This window comes from Mixophyes fleayi, chromosome 2, assembly GCF_038048845.1.
Source record: "Mixophyes fleayi isolate aMixFle1 chromosome 2, aMixFle1.hap1, whole genome shotgun sequence".
Lineage (NCBI taxonomy): Eukaryota > Metazoa > Chordata > Amphibia > Anura > Limnodynastidae > Mixophyes > Mixophyes fleayi.
In genome coordinates this window covers 200,078,105-200,093,925 of record NC_134403.1, presented here as the reverse complement: position 1 = coordinate 200,093,925, position 15,821 = coordinate 200,078,105, and the positions used below count along the sequence as shown (strand labels likewise).

The window sequence follows — 15,821 nt, the reverse complement described above, 5'->3', positions numbered from 1 at the left end:
AATATTCCTTTTATTATATGTGCATGTAATGGAAGGAACCATCACTCATAGCATATGTCTGGAGAGTGTCTATTTTCCAGATGAGGGTGAAAAGGACAGCGCTTCCAGCTTCCCCGGCAAATCTAAGAGGTTTGTTTCGCCCCTGAAGCCTGGGAAGAGTTTCGTGCAAGTTCACAGCACAAAGATGATGTCTTAGCAGAAGGCTGAGTGACACACTTTAGGGGGAAATAATTACAAGTTCCTATTTAGCTCAACAAAGGAGGCCTTGTGTGTACAGCTATCTGCGCGCAAGGACCACATGGGGTTTTCATTAATAAAAATAAATGAATTATGCCCATAATGTGTATATCGGTGTCAAGAGTGTACATGTATTTCGGCATACATTTTTTTTTATCTGTTTTTAATTTTTTTCCCGTTTGTTTACATTTGTGTTTGTTCTTCCTACTGTAAATTGTCATGTTGCACACATAATAGTGTATTGTCCCTTTAAGAGGTTCATTTATAGATCTGTTCTGATTAACTGGGGCTCAGTTTGTTAAAGAGCCGCTTGGCGCCAGTCTGCTGACGTCTTACAATAAGAACCGTCTCTTGTCACTTCATATTTACCCAAAAAATCTTCAAACAGCACCCTCCAAAAGCTGCACTCCTTGCTCCAGTGCAGAGGGGAAAATGTCTGTCAGTCGGTTTCTGCTGTGATCTCAGCCCTACCCTGTCTGATACTGAGCATATTACATGACCCAGGAATACTATTCAATACCAGGTGCCCTATCTACAGTGCACCACGTCTAAACGATTGATTAAGGGCGTAACAGAGTAGTCTACTTGTAATCCAGTAATTGTGCATGTGTATATATAGTCACCTATATGACACTCATTGCAGTAACTCAAAGGACAGCTGCCATGGAAGAAATAAGATGACATTAAAGTCATCTTAATCTTTGCTGGTCACTGGCTGGGGCATGTTTAGATAGCTGGACACTGTAGATCTCTGAGGCAGGAAACATGTTATATGTACTCTCCAGTACGCCAGGAGTTAATGCCATGAGTATATGTGTGTGAATGTTTAATACATTAGAAAACGCCTCACTGGAATTCGACTTCATGTGTGTATGGTCAGTGGAGTGAAATCTCATTTCAAGAGTATCCAAACGCTGGGTGCAAGCGACCATCTGTCCAGTAAACATCCAATGATAGTATAATCTCGTTAACATGACAACACAGGATCGCCTTGATTGAGCACTACTTAATATCTTGTCATTTTCTGCTCTAAATGAATTATTTGATAATGTAAAGCTGTCCCTCCTGTCACGTAAGAGGGAGATAAGACAGTGTCTGAGTCTAGCACTCTCAGACTTTTTGGGACAGCATATGGGAAGAGTGTCACTAGAGAGATAGGCATCAGGTCTCTCAGACAAGGTGTCATCCCTTGTCTCTCCCTGGACCTGTCCTTACTCTTCCCTAGCTTGCAATGACTGTGGCGCCACCAGAGAATTAAACCAAAGCTATACAAGTGTAATCAAGGCCACTTTACAACATGGCATTGTGTATCTGGTGCTGCTGGGGCGTTCTTGTTCTTATCAAGAATCACTTAGTATCAGCTGGTGGGGAATTAACCTAACCCGGTCACTAGGCTTCCTCTAATAGTTACATAAAAACTTTAGGACATCCTGGAGGTCATTATCCAAAACTGGTCTCGCTGTTTTCTCAACACAAAATATATACAATGAACACGCTCATTTTTGTGGTCGTATATTTGTGTGTGTGTGGGTGCGTATATGCGCTTTAAAAAAATACATACAAGGTAGTTCCAGTGCACATATATATTAATGCACACTATACACAACATTGTTAATTATGTTGTAATAATCAACATTCAACCTCAAAATTGTGACACCCTTGTATCCTTAATGCAATCAGGATTACATTTTGCTGATGTGCGTGTGCGCTGTTGGCTGCAAGCATAATACAAAAGTTTAAAAAATGCCATACATAACATTTAAAGAAAGTGCACTGATTATTCTATGTATGTGTAGTAGTGACCAGTGTGCTTTTGTGCTTTATTAAAATATCATATCTTGGCATTTATTGAAGTTGAAGGTTTCAGTTTAAAGGTTGAATTGATATGATGTATCATAATTATTTGCAACAACAAAAATGCGAACACATTGTAACATTATATTTAAAAATGCAGTTTTTGAAAGCTTTTTGCTAGCAACTATCAACACTGCTACATTTTGTACCAGAGGACATGTTGAAAGGGAAGTATCTCCATAGGCCAAGCAAATATATATCGCAGATATAATATACAGAAACACTGGTTTACTTTTGCATCTATATGGTAGAATAAAAACCAAATTTCTTTGTAATTTTAATTGAATCATAAACAGTAGTACGTATGGAAGTTAGGAAGTGTGTGCTTCCTTGGGCTTGTGCATTATAAAATTTCTGGCTTTCCACACTGCAGTGGGGAGATTTTAATAGGGTATTTAATAGTAAATTGCTGTGCGTAGGTACACATACAAAAGCACTTTAAACTAGAAAAGGACACATCATACACTATATACATATAATAATAGTTATTTAGAGGGGATGGGGCGAATTAAAACAACACATTTTATTATTGGATATATATGTATGTAATAAATTACAGCATGATAATGTCAGTCACATACTATTTAGAGTTGCAGCCTTAAAACTATCGTATCCTCTGAATTTACTCACTTTGAAGTCTAAACTATGCCCTGAAGTCTTGTATTTAAGCTTATTGGTTGACATAGACTCTGCACTCCCAATAAAAACAACGTTAAGAAAAACATCCTAACTTCAGCGCAATTTAAAAGAAGTTGTTCATCCGATGTTCTTTTTCTCCCTCATTTTGCTTTCATCTTTACCCATCTCTTCTCATCATCAGTTTACTATTTTTAGACTGTAGACTTAGACCTTGGCGCCAGGCCGTTTAAGACCTGTCAAAGTCCTTCATATTTCCCCCATGTCACATGGAACCTTCCCTCTCTCCCCTTGCATGCACAGGCAGTAATTTGGATCTGTGAGTTTGTGAGCAAACGCAATTTGCTCTTCTCCATTGCTGTGTTGTCACTGTGACCTCAGTCAGCAGGGCTGCTGGTGTCCTGTCCTGTTCACTTAGACAAATTGCAAGTGATTGATGAAAAATAACAATTCTCACAAGGAACCAACCCTCACATGCATTCTCCTCCCTCTCCAAGCTTGGGACCTGGCTCCATATACTCTATAGGAAATGAATGGAAATCTCACAAATAACAGTCCCAAACACTTTCAGCCCTCACTGGCAGGGGCACAAATGTTCCCTGCTTGTTTAAATAAATGTATTTGCATAATCCCCTTGTATCAGATTTACCAATAAAGCCCCGATTAGCAAATATAAACATTGAAAGGAAGAAAAATAAGTTAAGTAAATTCAAAATTCCTGTTTTGTTTTTTTGTAAGGAGTACTTGTATGGATCATGTTGCTTTTTTAGATCCAATACTCAGCCCTTGGTTTGTACAAGTAATTTGGGTTCCTATATGACTCAATCCTTATTGGCATTTTAATAATGTAAGATCTAGGTGCAAAAAGCCAGCTTCTTGCAGAACCAGGCTGGATTTGATCAGACAGCATCCATCTTTGTAAAACCAAAACATATGACCTACTTGCCTTCAGATAGAGCGATATCAGGATGGGCAAGCCAGCAGCTCTTGTATATCGCTTCCTAATGTATCATAGGATGTATCCTAATTCTCTTTAATTAAACTATTATAGGATGTACGAATTACGAGTCGTGGCGCTGCTGACTGATCGGAGTTGAGGTATACTCATTATTATTTAGCACCGACCTGTACTTCAAATTAACCAAATCAATTAGTAAACTCTTTGCTGGCCCACCCTGCACTTGAGGGGTTAAGATATGTTGACGAAAAGGGAGTCCTGCCGGCAGTTATCAGCTGTTATCACTGCTTGTGTTGTATGTAGATATGACATCTAGCAGCTGATAAAAAGGTAGGCAGGCTGCAGTTTACTATCTTAAAGGTCTGAAACGAGTTTATTTCTCTCTCTCTTGTGGAGACTTGTGGACTAGCGAACCCAGAATAATTACTCATGGCTAATTACCTAGTCTCTGGGGTGGCTACAAGTGTAGGAAAAAACTATATGGCAACTTTGGCAGGAAACGCAACAGGTGAAATTCAGTTTCTCTCTGTGTTACCTATATGCGTTTTGCTGCGGGGAATAATAGAGCGGGTACATTAACATAATAGTTCCCTGTACGCTCTCAAAACATAGTGAAATAAGAAAAAAGGGCTTTGTGAAGAGGTGGAAAACAAGTGTCAGCTCCTCTGAATAATGCCCTTCTCTACCTCTGAAAATGACTGGGGAATATATATATATTATACACACACACACACACAAACAGACACACACACACATATATATATATATATATATATATATATATATATATATATATATATATATATATATATATATATAATGTGGAAACATATATGTATGTGTATTCAGTTTATAATATTATACACACATTTGTGTACGGATACATACCTTTCTATTATCCGTAGAGTCAGCCTTTAAGTGAGCATTTGTAATTTAGAATGTTAAATATTATCCTGTGTTAATGTGCTTTCCATTAGGTAACAATAATGCAGTAACTATAATTATCTATTGTAGAGCACATTTCGATATGTTTTGTGTATAAAAAGCTTTTCTGTTTCTTGACAATCTAGTGAATTTATACAATTGTATTCTAAACTAGCTTTCAAGATTAATTAGAACATAGACCCATATAATGTTCATGTCCATGTTTATCCATGGAAGAGCGCTGAAATGTAGTTTAAAACTAAGTACATTCCAGATTTTGATATTAGAAGACCACAGATATACTGTATGGAATAAACTTTTTTGATGTCACCATGAAAATTATATAAAAAAAAAATGCCACACTGTGATATCCTTCAATCAGAGTAGTAAAGAAAACTATTTCTTGAAAAAAAAACACCTACTTCCTTATTTTAAGTTATTATTAAAACAGCACGTAATTAAACGTATTTTTAGTGAATCAAGAATCTCATTTAGGTAAAACGTTAAATATCTGTTGTAGCTGATAGATTTGTTAAATGAAGAAATGGAACGTATTGTTATGATTGCTAATGTTATTATTATTATTTTTAATATCACTATATACAATATTCTCCTGACAATATCATCACCACAATGAGTACAAATATATATGATATAGCATAATAATACTTTTACATAATTACATATGGCAGGAGATTTGTCTTCATAGGATTTTCTATTTAAATTTAAATATGTCGAGATATATATATATATATATATATATATATATATATATATATATATATATATATATATATATATTGTATTCCTCAAGCACTCTGGTGCCCATGAAGTTTAGGCACCTGTATTACACTCACTTGGTTCCATCTGCTCTAGAATAAAATAATTGCTAAGCAACATTTACTTAACATGCCTTCAACTCGCCTTCTTTGCGTTTAAATATATTGTAGCTCTATGTCAGCCCCAAAATATGTACGCATGGGGTACTTTGATGTATACTCGGCTAAAAACGGCAGCAGGCAGGGAAGATTCGTGAATGGGAGATCCTAGGCAGATTTGTATCCTGGGTATTAGCTTTCTGCTTATCTAGTCAGAGGGGGGCGCTAACACGCGACAATGAAACATTGAGGAGTTCTGAAGACACACAAGTTCAGTGCCCAGTTCCTCTGGTTAACCTGGACACTTTCATTCACAAAGGATATTGGAGCTTAGATTACATTGAGAAACACGATTTCCCCGTCTGCTCTAATATTCAAATGTGGGGACTGTATTTGTGCAGTTTTCAAATAGAAAAAACAATCTCTGTTTAGTAGAATTTATTAGAATAGCAAAACAATCGCAGAGGAAAAAGAAAAATCCTAATGTATAGATACCAAACAAGAAGGGACATTATTTCTGGCTTTCTTAATAAATCACAATAAAACATGCCTTTTATACTCTGTGCAATATGGATTAACCACATAATAATTAGAATGCTGTCTAATTATAATGGGCAGTTCTATACCAAAGCAAGCTCTTAATTAGGAATGTCGTCGTTATTATTATGGGCTCGTTACAATGAAAACGCAAATTATATCCATGATTTTGTGCTGGGATTTTCCCATCTTCTTTCTGTGTACCGTGTTTCCAAATGACTTCTCACAAGATTCCAGACAGTTTACATAAGTTTAAATGAACAAAAAAGGGAACAAAAGTGTTTCCAGCAAGTCAACTTTTTTGAAAATAACAATCTACACACACACACACACACACACACACACACACACACACACACACACACACAGCGTTTCTGAAGTTTTCCAGAGTTCCACTTCAATGTCCCCAATTGTAAAGCGCTATGGAATATGTTGGCGCTATATAAATAAATGAATGATGATGCTCTATCTATCTGCAGGTGTGTGTGTGTGTGTGTGTGTGTGTGTGTGAGTGTTTTATATAGATTGATTCAAGATTGTTTCAAGCGCAATCTCATCATAAGCAGCTATTTATATAGCGCCACTAAGTCCGCAGCACTGTACAGAGCAACATAAATTATACCTATAAATAAATATGATTGGATGATATGTACAGTATTATAAGCCGGCATGTTTGTCTGGTAAGCCAGTTATTTACTGATTTCCATTCTCGTGTCATATCACCAAATAAGATTAATTAAATACACACATTTTTTTTGGTATTACTACTGTTGTATTTCCATATGCATCGATAAGGAGATGTATCGCAATTTCCAATCAGTCAAGAGAAATAACCGTTCAATTGACTACTCCAAGTTATATCACAGGAAATTGGCCGCTCATCAGACAGAGGCCAGCCCCGCAGTTACAGGAAACAATGGCAGCCTATCAATAAACCCAGGGCGCTATCTGCACTGGCGTCACTGAAGCTAGTGCTGAACAGAACTAGATGGAATAATAGATAGGCTGCTGGGTACCTTCTGGTAAATCAGGTTACTCTAGAAATGACAGAGAGGGGAAAGTAGAATAAGGAGTCTTATGTCCAATACGAGAAGTTTATTTGTTACTGTATTTATATCAATAGACCTGTCAGACAAAGTCAAGTTTCCCATCTCAGCGTGTGCGTAACTCCAACTCCCCAGGAGTGTGTATGGTTAATGTGTGAACTTAAGGCCCCCATCACAATATATGATACAAAATCACGGCGATCACTGACGATATCTTATGAATGATCAGAGATATCTTAAAATAGAAATGTATTTTCTGGTATTATTTTTTCTGGCACCACATCTAGCAGGCACTATAAAATCGTTATTTTCCACACTCCTCTGAATACACATTACCCCCACTCTTTCCCAACTCTCCCTTCTCTTCTTTGATCGTTGAGCTCTGACCTTGTTCTCAACAGTCCAGCAGGTTGATTGATTTTCAATTACAAAGTCTTCACTGAGTTGGGACTAAATTAACCCCTTTTCTGTATGTTCTGCTATTTGTGCATGTCCAGTCTGATGATGGAGTTGTGGCCCATCAATTCACCTCCCCCAGGCATCCAGTAAAGACATAACTCCTTCCATCCCGATAAGCTATTTATTATAAACCGTAATGCAGAACAATAATTCAGATTGGACCATCAACTTTCTGAAAGCAGATATTTTAATGCCCCTCTCAAAATCGAATAGCAAAAAAATGTTATTAACTACAAAATGCACATGAGTGAGGACCTATTTACAGTATGTTAACATGTAAGCCATTATTCATGCCACATAATGCACATAAAGCATAATGTGTTTACTGCAACAGGCCCAGACCGGAGAAAATAGTTTAAAAGTGGATTTAGTTTGGTAACAACTATGTATTTGAACCAAATGTGTATGTTGTGTGTTGCTGAGTTTGTTACGCAGAATAAGGCAGAATATTTAATGCTACACATTATTATTATTAAATTAACTGAAAGTTGCCTGGGATTCTTGTAAACGTTTGGACCAAACATGTATTATGTCGTTACGATAAAAAGTTTTCTGCCTGTCTGTATTGTAAACATGTGAGCTGTGTATTTTCTCTCTGTATTAACGTGGTTCGTTGCATCTATGTGGAAGAAAATATTTATCAAACACAGAGGGCCACACACAAACAAACAGTACTTCTGATCATCTTTTGGATGGTTTGGTGGACATGTATTTACAATCCTGTGGGAGATTCTAAGTGCATTAAAGCAAGCTTTGTATTTACTGCAACTTCATCCTTTAAATAAAAGGGATTAAGTAAAGCTAATATTTAATTACAAATATAACGTTGTCACTGTCTCTTAGCTAGGATTAAAATTTGGTTATAAAGCCAGTCCTGTTAAGTCTTGCAGATGGAGCATTGTCACACAGGAGGGTTGAGGTCAGGTGTAACTATCCTCATTGTTTGCTTAAGGTGGTAAGGATGGGTTCGAGGGCGCCTAGGGATCACACTAAACAAACACAGAGTATATATATATATATATATATATATATATATATATATATATATATATATATATATAATATAAACGTTCAGAAATCTCTGCCACCTTTGTGCTTAATACCATGGATAATTCCTGTTTCTCTCCTGTTTGTGATTGGTATCACTTTCGTGTATTACACAGCGAAAATTACACTCAGATTCCCTGGTCTAGAGGACAACATTGGGGTCAATAGAGGCTCTGATTAAAGAATTAAATATTGCTGCTTACCTGTAAATCACAGTCTCATTGACTGAAAAATTTGTCGGGATTCTGTTGAGTCCCCTGGTTTCCTGTAACTATCCTGCACGGTCCCATAATCGCAGAGCAAGTAAATACCCAGAGGTGATTGTGTATCCTGTTTAACTTCTTAGAAGAGGCAAAAAGTAGTCAAGATTATTCTCTTGCTTCTTCCTTTTGGAGGGTTCTTTATAATCAGTAAAATATGAAGTTGATGAATTTAACTCTTTGTCTCCTAGTAGTCCGGAAAAAACACGAGATGAAAGCAGTTCCAGATGGGGAGGCTGCCAATCTGATTTAACTAGTAAAAACAATCAGGTAAAATAGATACAGGTGTAAGGTTTCGCTGAGAGGTCACCTTCAGGTTTATTTTAAATCACTTTCCATTTCCTTCCCTTTTGATTACCAAAGTTATACGTTATCCATGTACGCTAAATTCCAATGTAGACGTAGATATATGCGAATATGCGACTTTCCAACTCCCTGAGAACTACAAACTCCAGCAGACAGTTGTAGTTCTCTGAAGGCTGCATAAAAGCATACTGTATATTGCTGCAATTTTCTGTGTGGGGTAGATAGATAGGTAGATATAGGTAGATATAGATACCATTCGCAGTGTATTATTATTATTATTATTATTATTATTATTTATGTTTTTTTTGGGTGGGTGGTGGAGGGGACCTATAAGCCTTTAATCTACCAAACCAGACCAAGTATCTCATCCGATCAATCTAGGAAATGAACTACAGATGGATCTTTCCTGAACATATTTCCCTCATCTATGTGAAACTGAACTTTTCATCTATAGCTTTATCCTAGTCATTCAATGCAGGTGACCCGGCAGACAATAATGGAGTCTAAGATTATCGACTCTAAAGTTTATTTCTCACAATATAAAATAGGTGTTTGTGTTACATCTAGTGGAGAAGTGAATGATAAGCATCAACAGATGTCTTACGGTTGAAACTTTGTATTTACTATTTGACAATTCATATAAAACTACTGCATATTAAGACATCGACATGTACAAATCCATCAGTCACTTGGTAACATCGTTTTGTATATGACCGGTGATGTCTTTGGGCATGTTTCCTTATATACGATGAAGGCGTTGATTGTCAGTGAGCTAGGTGAGAGCAGTACACACACAGGGTCTCATTCATGTGATCATTTGTTTTTCCTTTTCTCATCAGACATTTCCTTCCTGGTCCCTCTATCCTATATGATATCACAAGGGAGATGGGAGAAGACAAGGGCAACATTACACGCCGGAACCTGCAATTTTCCAACTAAAGCCAGAGAAGTCTATAGCCCCTGGCTACTGAGAGCAGTTTCCTGCAGCTGGGGGACAGGTGCAGGACACTGAATGGCTTCTATTAGCCAGATTCGGACCACTGGCCGCAGATAAAGTACTGAGGGTAACGTGTTTTTCTCTGCTTAATACAATTAATACTATATAATAACAGTGTGCAGCTGTCTGTCAGAGCATAGGTGTGCAGTGTAAAGGATCTACTATAAATGCTGCCCCAGGTAAAACACTACCATCACTTTGATACCTGTTTGCCCAACTATGATTGGCTTCTCTAGAAACAACCTATGGTTTGATTTTTCTTCCATTGATTTCGATTAAATATTTCTCCCGGGGTAGAGATTTGCAACCTGTGACTCTCCAGTTGTTGCGGAATTACAAGTCCTAAAGTGCTGGGACTTGTAGTTCAACTACAAACGGAGAGCCAAAGGTTGCAAACCTCAGTTCCGGATTGTTGTTTCCAAACTAGAAGTTTATCAACCTACAGAAATAGACCTATGAAGTGCAGACTACAAGAGGCTAATAGCTGGTCCAGCTGGAGGATTTGGGCCTCTGCTGCTAGAACTGCGCTGCCAGAAGTAAACGGGTAGTATGATAATGAATGATTTCATATTTTATAGTATCACCATAGACCGAGGTTATCTCACATTATATTAATGTAAATATATAAATCACATCCAAGCACTTTAGTATTTGGTGTATACAATCACAGCTGAATTGAAGGGATTTTTATAATAAAGTTGTAAGTTTGTTCCTACTTTACAAAGGTGCTGTGTTTTAATCAATATAATGGTGTTATTATCATCTTCTTAGCTACTTGAGCAATATATTATTTATAAATAAATGGCAAGATGTATTCCTAATTAAAATAGTTTTTTTCCGAATATAATACACATTTTAATTGATTGACTGTGCACTTAATCAGTTACCATAGTGATTAAGTGAATTCATAATATCCATTTAGATATATTAAATATGAGATATCTTAACATGCTAGTCTAATGCTCGCATAATAATGGTCACTTGATAGGAGCTGATGCTTGATGTCACCAAACTTGACATATGAATTAATTGAATACTGCAAACAAGCATTAATATATATGTATATACCGCAACAATTGGACTTGTATGTGATGAAAGTGTAAAACTCATGGTGTTTTGTTAATACGTCATAAAAGTGCAACAACATTTATGCATTTTAGAGTTATTTTAAGTTTTTTTCTTGTGTCATCAGGGGCTTAATTAAGATATGCATATCATCCAAGAACAGTCACATAAGCAGAGTGCCAGTGTATCATCTTGATCGAGGTCTAATATAATATACTTTACATTTGCATATTGATATGATTAATTAGCGTAAATTCTTGAAAGCTGTTTTAAACTTTGTTAAAATTTAGATCTCATGTTAAGTAAATCTATGCAATCCACGCCTGATTTTAAACATAGGAATAGAATGCAGAACAGAATAGAATGTATTCTGCTGCTTCTGTTACTTTTTAATTATATCTGCCTTGACGTCAGAACTACAATTGAGCCCAAAATATATCCCTGGTTTTTGTTTCGGTGACCAATGGAAACAGCTCAATTACTGTGCGCACCCAGTATTGCCCTATTTCTGATATATGTAGGGTAAATGTTGGGGCCTGTTCAAATGACAACATCTTCTATAGTTTAATTATACTTTAATTATTAAACGTCACTATTTTTCTAAGCGCTCATTAAAAGAACCCCCCAAGTGCTATGCCAGGCAAAAATATATCCTATATTTATTATGAAATGGTAATTATAATTCGAATTCATTTTTACAAAAAATTTTTTATATTCCGCAGTTTTCCTCTGTGACGCATTGGAATCGATCAGCTACTAACGCACAAGCGCTGAGTTGCTGATCTTTGGACATTTGTACTTAGTGGCGTTTTAAGGTAGCAGTATAAAACCTAAGGGATTTATCTGCATTTGCTTAGATTCTGGGCGGGGATTCCACTTTATTTTATGATAATATACAGAAGGTCTTATAAATCCCCGACTCTTCTTTCCTCGTGGGGTTATTGTGTCAGTAGGTGGTGAATCATACATTCTGCATTGTCCTAAACCTGGAATGTAAACGTTCTCAAACCAATCATCACACACATCCCAGGGCCAAGGATTACAGGTGTCCTCAACACAGACCCAGCATCTTCTTTCTCCCAGTGTTTCCCTTGTGGGGACAGTACAAAGTAAGAGGCACAGCTCAGGTTTACTTACAACCTGCATTTTACTATAAACCAAACGGCTTCCCTACAAGAGAGGGGAAATTCAGCAAATCCCTTTGTGGCTTTGACAAGGTTTGAAACAGTGCAGGTTTTGTAACAGACAAATGCGTCTAGAGGAAATGCCACCATCCCGTTTAATCTGCACGAGGACCTCCTGCCTGATTCTCAAGTTAAGTTGGACAGTGATTTCCAGATTTTGCACCTTAAATCTCAATAATTCATTAGTGGGATAAGAAGATAATAAAAAATATTTTGGAGTAAAAAAAACAAAACAGAGGGTGACTATGTGTTCTTATGAACACACGTTTTTTTTAAAAAAACAAATGTACAGAGCCTCAATAATTGTATTTTAACTATCAGCATTGATACATATGTCAGCTAAGTTACAGTATATCAATACCGCTGCATGTGCCTAGTATGACAGTTTATAAGCCAATGGCACTGTAAATGAGAGAAAGCAGAGATTAGTGTTGACATTGAAAAATTCAGTGATTGATCACAGGACAATTAGGTGCAGTCCTGCAAGGGTGAGTGAGGGAGGGGGCAGGGTTGTTGCAGGCAGGACATAATTCATGCAAGAAATTATTAACAGAAATCACTTTTAATCACTGATGCGGTCTCCGCCATTCATGACACAGACCCTTTTTTTTTACAATGTGTACATTTCACCAGAAACAACTTTTTATATACTATAAGCTAAAAAAAGTTTATTTTATGTTATTTTTTTATTCTGGTGTCAAGTTTGGCTTTCTCTAGCATATTGGAATAAGAAGAAATAATGAATATAATCGTATTTCATGAGAAATTCATGGGAGAGAATGGTCATAAAAAGAAGACCAAAATAACGCTTACTTTATATTGATCAGTTAAAATGTTTAACAACTTCCAATAGTTTTGTAAATTATTTATTTTTATTGTTGTGTTTTTTTCATCATCTCAGGATAGATCCACAATGTCAGCTAGGAATAGATCAGTATTATATGTCAAATAGCACATCACAAATCTGATTTCCAACACAAGTGCAGGTATTCCTCAATGACATCATTATGGTATCACTAGTGAACCAAAGGTCCCCAGGCACATTCATATAGTGGAGACTGAGGCATTAATCCTGGCAGAAGCAGCCCAGGATTCCCTTTAAGATGTATATACGCATGTTATCACCAAGTGGTATACTTAATCTGGCATTCTTTCTTTAAGACCCAATGGTTTTGTATAGATGATGGGGGTAAATTTAGACTTATTTTGAAAAAAAATAGCACAAAAACTGGAGGCAGACAGGCAAGAATATGCAAATTGTACATGGAGAGTGTACTTTATTAATTTTATTATAATTAGCACATAAGATGCAGTTTTCACATCATATACTAGTCATCATCAGCAGCAGCAGTTATTTATATAGTGCCACTAATTCCACAGCGCTTTACAAAGAGCTCACTCACATCAGTCCCTGCCCCATTGGAGCTTACAGTCTAAATTCCCTAACATACACATACAGACCGAGAGAGACTAAAGGCAATTTAATAGCAGCAAATGCCTTACCTGCCTTTTGTATTATGTATTTTCCAGGCTCTCACCTGTGGTAACAGATTGTTTTCATGAAAGCACCTGCTTATCAAATGGACTACTTTTCCAAGTTGTTGTTTCAACTACAAGTGAGCTTTGGAGTTTCTGTCAATTGTTTTGAAATTTTACTTTCTCTTCCCAGCTTACAGTTGGTTTCACTATCCTTTATATATGAAGGTAGGTGGACATAGCAGCTTTTCTTATTGTGTGTCACAATTTAAAATTTTTTATTTTTAGATACATTGGTTGATTTGCACAAATGTGTGTCCTTTACAAAGTACAGATATGCTAAGCAAAAGTAGTGGCTAAATACTGATTCGCTCCCTCTAGGGTAGTGTTACTATAATGATCGTCTAAAATAATAAGGGCCTGATGTAGAGTCGGACGCAATTTACACTGAATTCATAAGTGTATAATGTATCCCGTAATTTGCACAGTATTCCAAGGCTAAGTTACATCCGTGCGACTCAGAATACTATGCAAATTGCACAAACACACCTCATTATCTGCCCTATGGGCCGGTGTGCATGATACACTTAAGAGTATCAGTTACAGCAGTCCTGTAAAGCAGATAAATAAATAAGCGAATATAAAAAAAAAATAAAAAAAAATAATCGTGCTTCTCCCCCCCAAAAAGCAGTAGGGTTGGTTAAGCTGCTTGGGAGGGGGCCACACCGTTATTAAAATGTAATTATTTCTTAAATTCTTTTCTTTAATACAGCAAGGTCTGTTGTACCAGTTGAAAGCACCAGCAAAAGCAGCAAAAAATATGTCTCCTAGAGACCTATCTGCGGTTGCTTTCAACTCAGCATAGCAGGTAAAGAGTGTGAACACGCCGTTGCATGCTAGACTCGCCCACTAACCTCCCCGTTCCACCTCTCTAAGCGCAGAGAGGTGCAAGTGGGAGATGTGTCTCAGTCTGATGCAGACTGAGACGGGTCCTTAGTTAAAAGTTCTTTTTGCACTCATGAGTTGGACTTGCGTCCGACTCTACATCAGGCCCTGATTGCCATGGACATTAGTTGTGTGCAAGGAAGTTTTTGAGACAAGATTTGAAAATAAAGTTAAAAAAGGGCATGTTGTAGTTTATTTACCTACGTATGTGCAAGCAAAGGTCAGAAGGAGTTAAAATAAATCCTAGTTTGTAAGTATGAGATGCCCCCTATTCTGTTTTGCAGAACTGCAAATTAAATAGGGATACATTGCAAGATAGGGACTGTACAGTCATAGATGATACCAGTTACTAAGTGTTCAATGCTGTCTTGAAAATTGCAGATTGTCACGTTAGATTTTATTGTTTAAACATCAGTAAGTAGCATATAACATAATCCTGTAAGTATTCAAAATAAACCTAAAAGCATATCACAAATTGGTCCGTTTCAGTGTACATTTAGTGAGTTTTTAGCTTTGTATATTGATATATGTATTTTACATAATAACCTTTTTTATGTCACAGCATTAAGCAGTTGCCAGTGTTTTAATACTTTATGTCAATATCTGAACATGTTCCACTTCCACTTTTAAGCACAGTATTCGGATTGCCTTTGTCTCCATCTCCCACATCATTTGCAGAATTCTTTCAAAGGTTCAAATATAAACAAACTACTGTAGATTCGAAGGACCATATCCAACGTTTTGTCACTTCACATGAAACTATCAATTTTTTGGAGGGGATTATACAAGTTGGATTAACTCTTATAAATAAAGTATATTAACCCTTTACATTTTTACTTTTATCTTTATTTAGGTATCTTTTGTCTGATGCCTTAGTCCTAACTTAATTTGAAAACAAATATATAATGATGCAGGAAAAACATATTTGCACTAAGATGTTCTGATTTAAATAACTGCAGCTTCACCACCCCTATGTGTAACCTACACAAATATATAGAGACCATCCCATAAT

The 15,821-nt window shown here is 36.6% G+C and overlaps 1 long non-coding RNA gene across 5 annotated transcripts in view; it reads left to right on the top strand.

The window, feature by feature from the left end:
• LOC142138558 (uncharacterized) overlaps positions 1-15,821 on the top strand; it is a 41,135-nt gene that overhangs the window by 491 nt on the left and 24,823 nt on the right. For 2 of the 5 annotated variants that reach the window (XR_012688054.1, XR_012688052.1), the window contains exons 2-4: positions 9,982-10,206; positions 11,927-12,019; positions 14,058-14,092. This is a non-coding gene — a long non-coding RNA (uncharacterized LOC142138558). The remainder of the gene's footprint in view (positions 1-9,981; positions 10,207-11,926; positions 12,020-14,057; positions 14,093-15,821) is intronic. The other 3 variants (XR_012688051.1, XR_012688050.1, XR_012688053.1) reach the window with 2 other exon arrangements.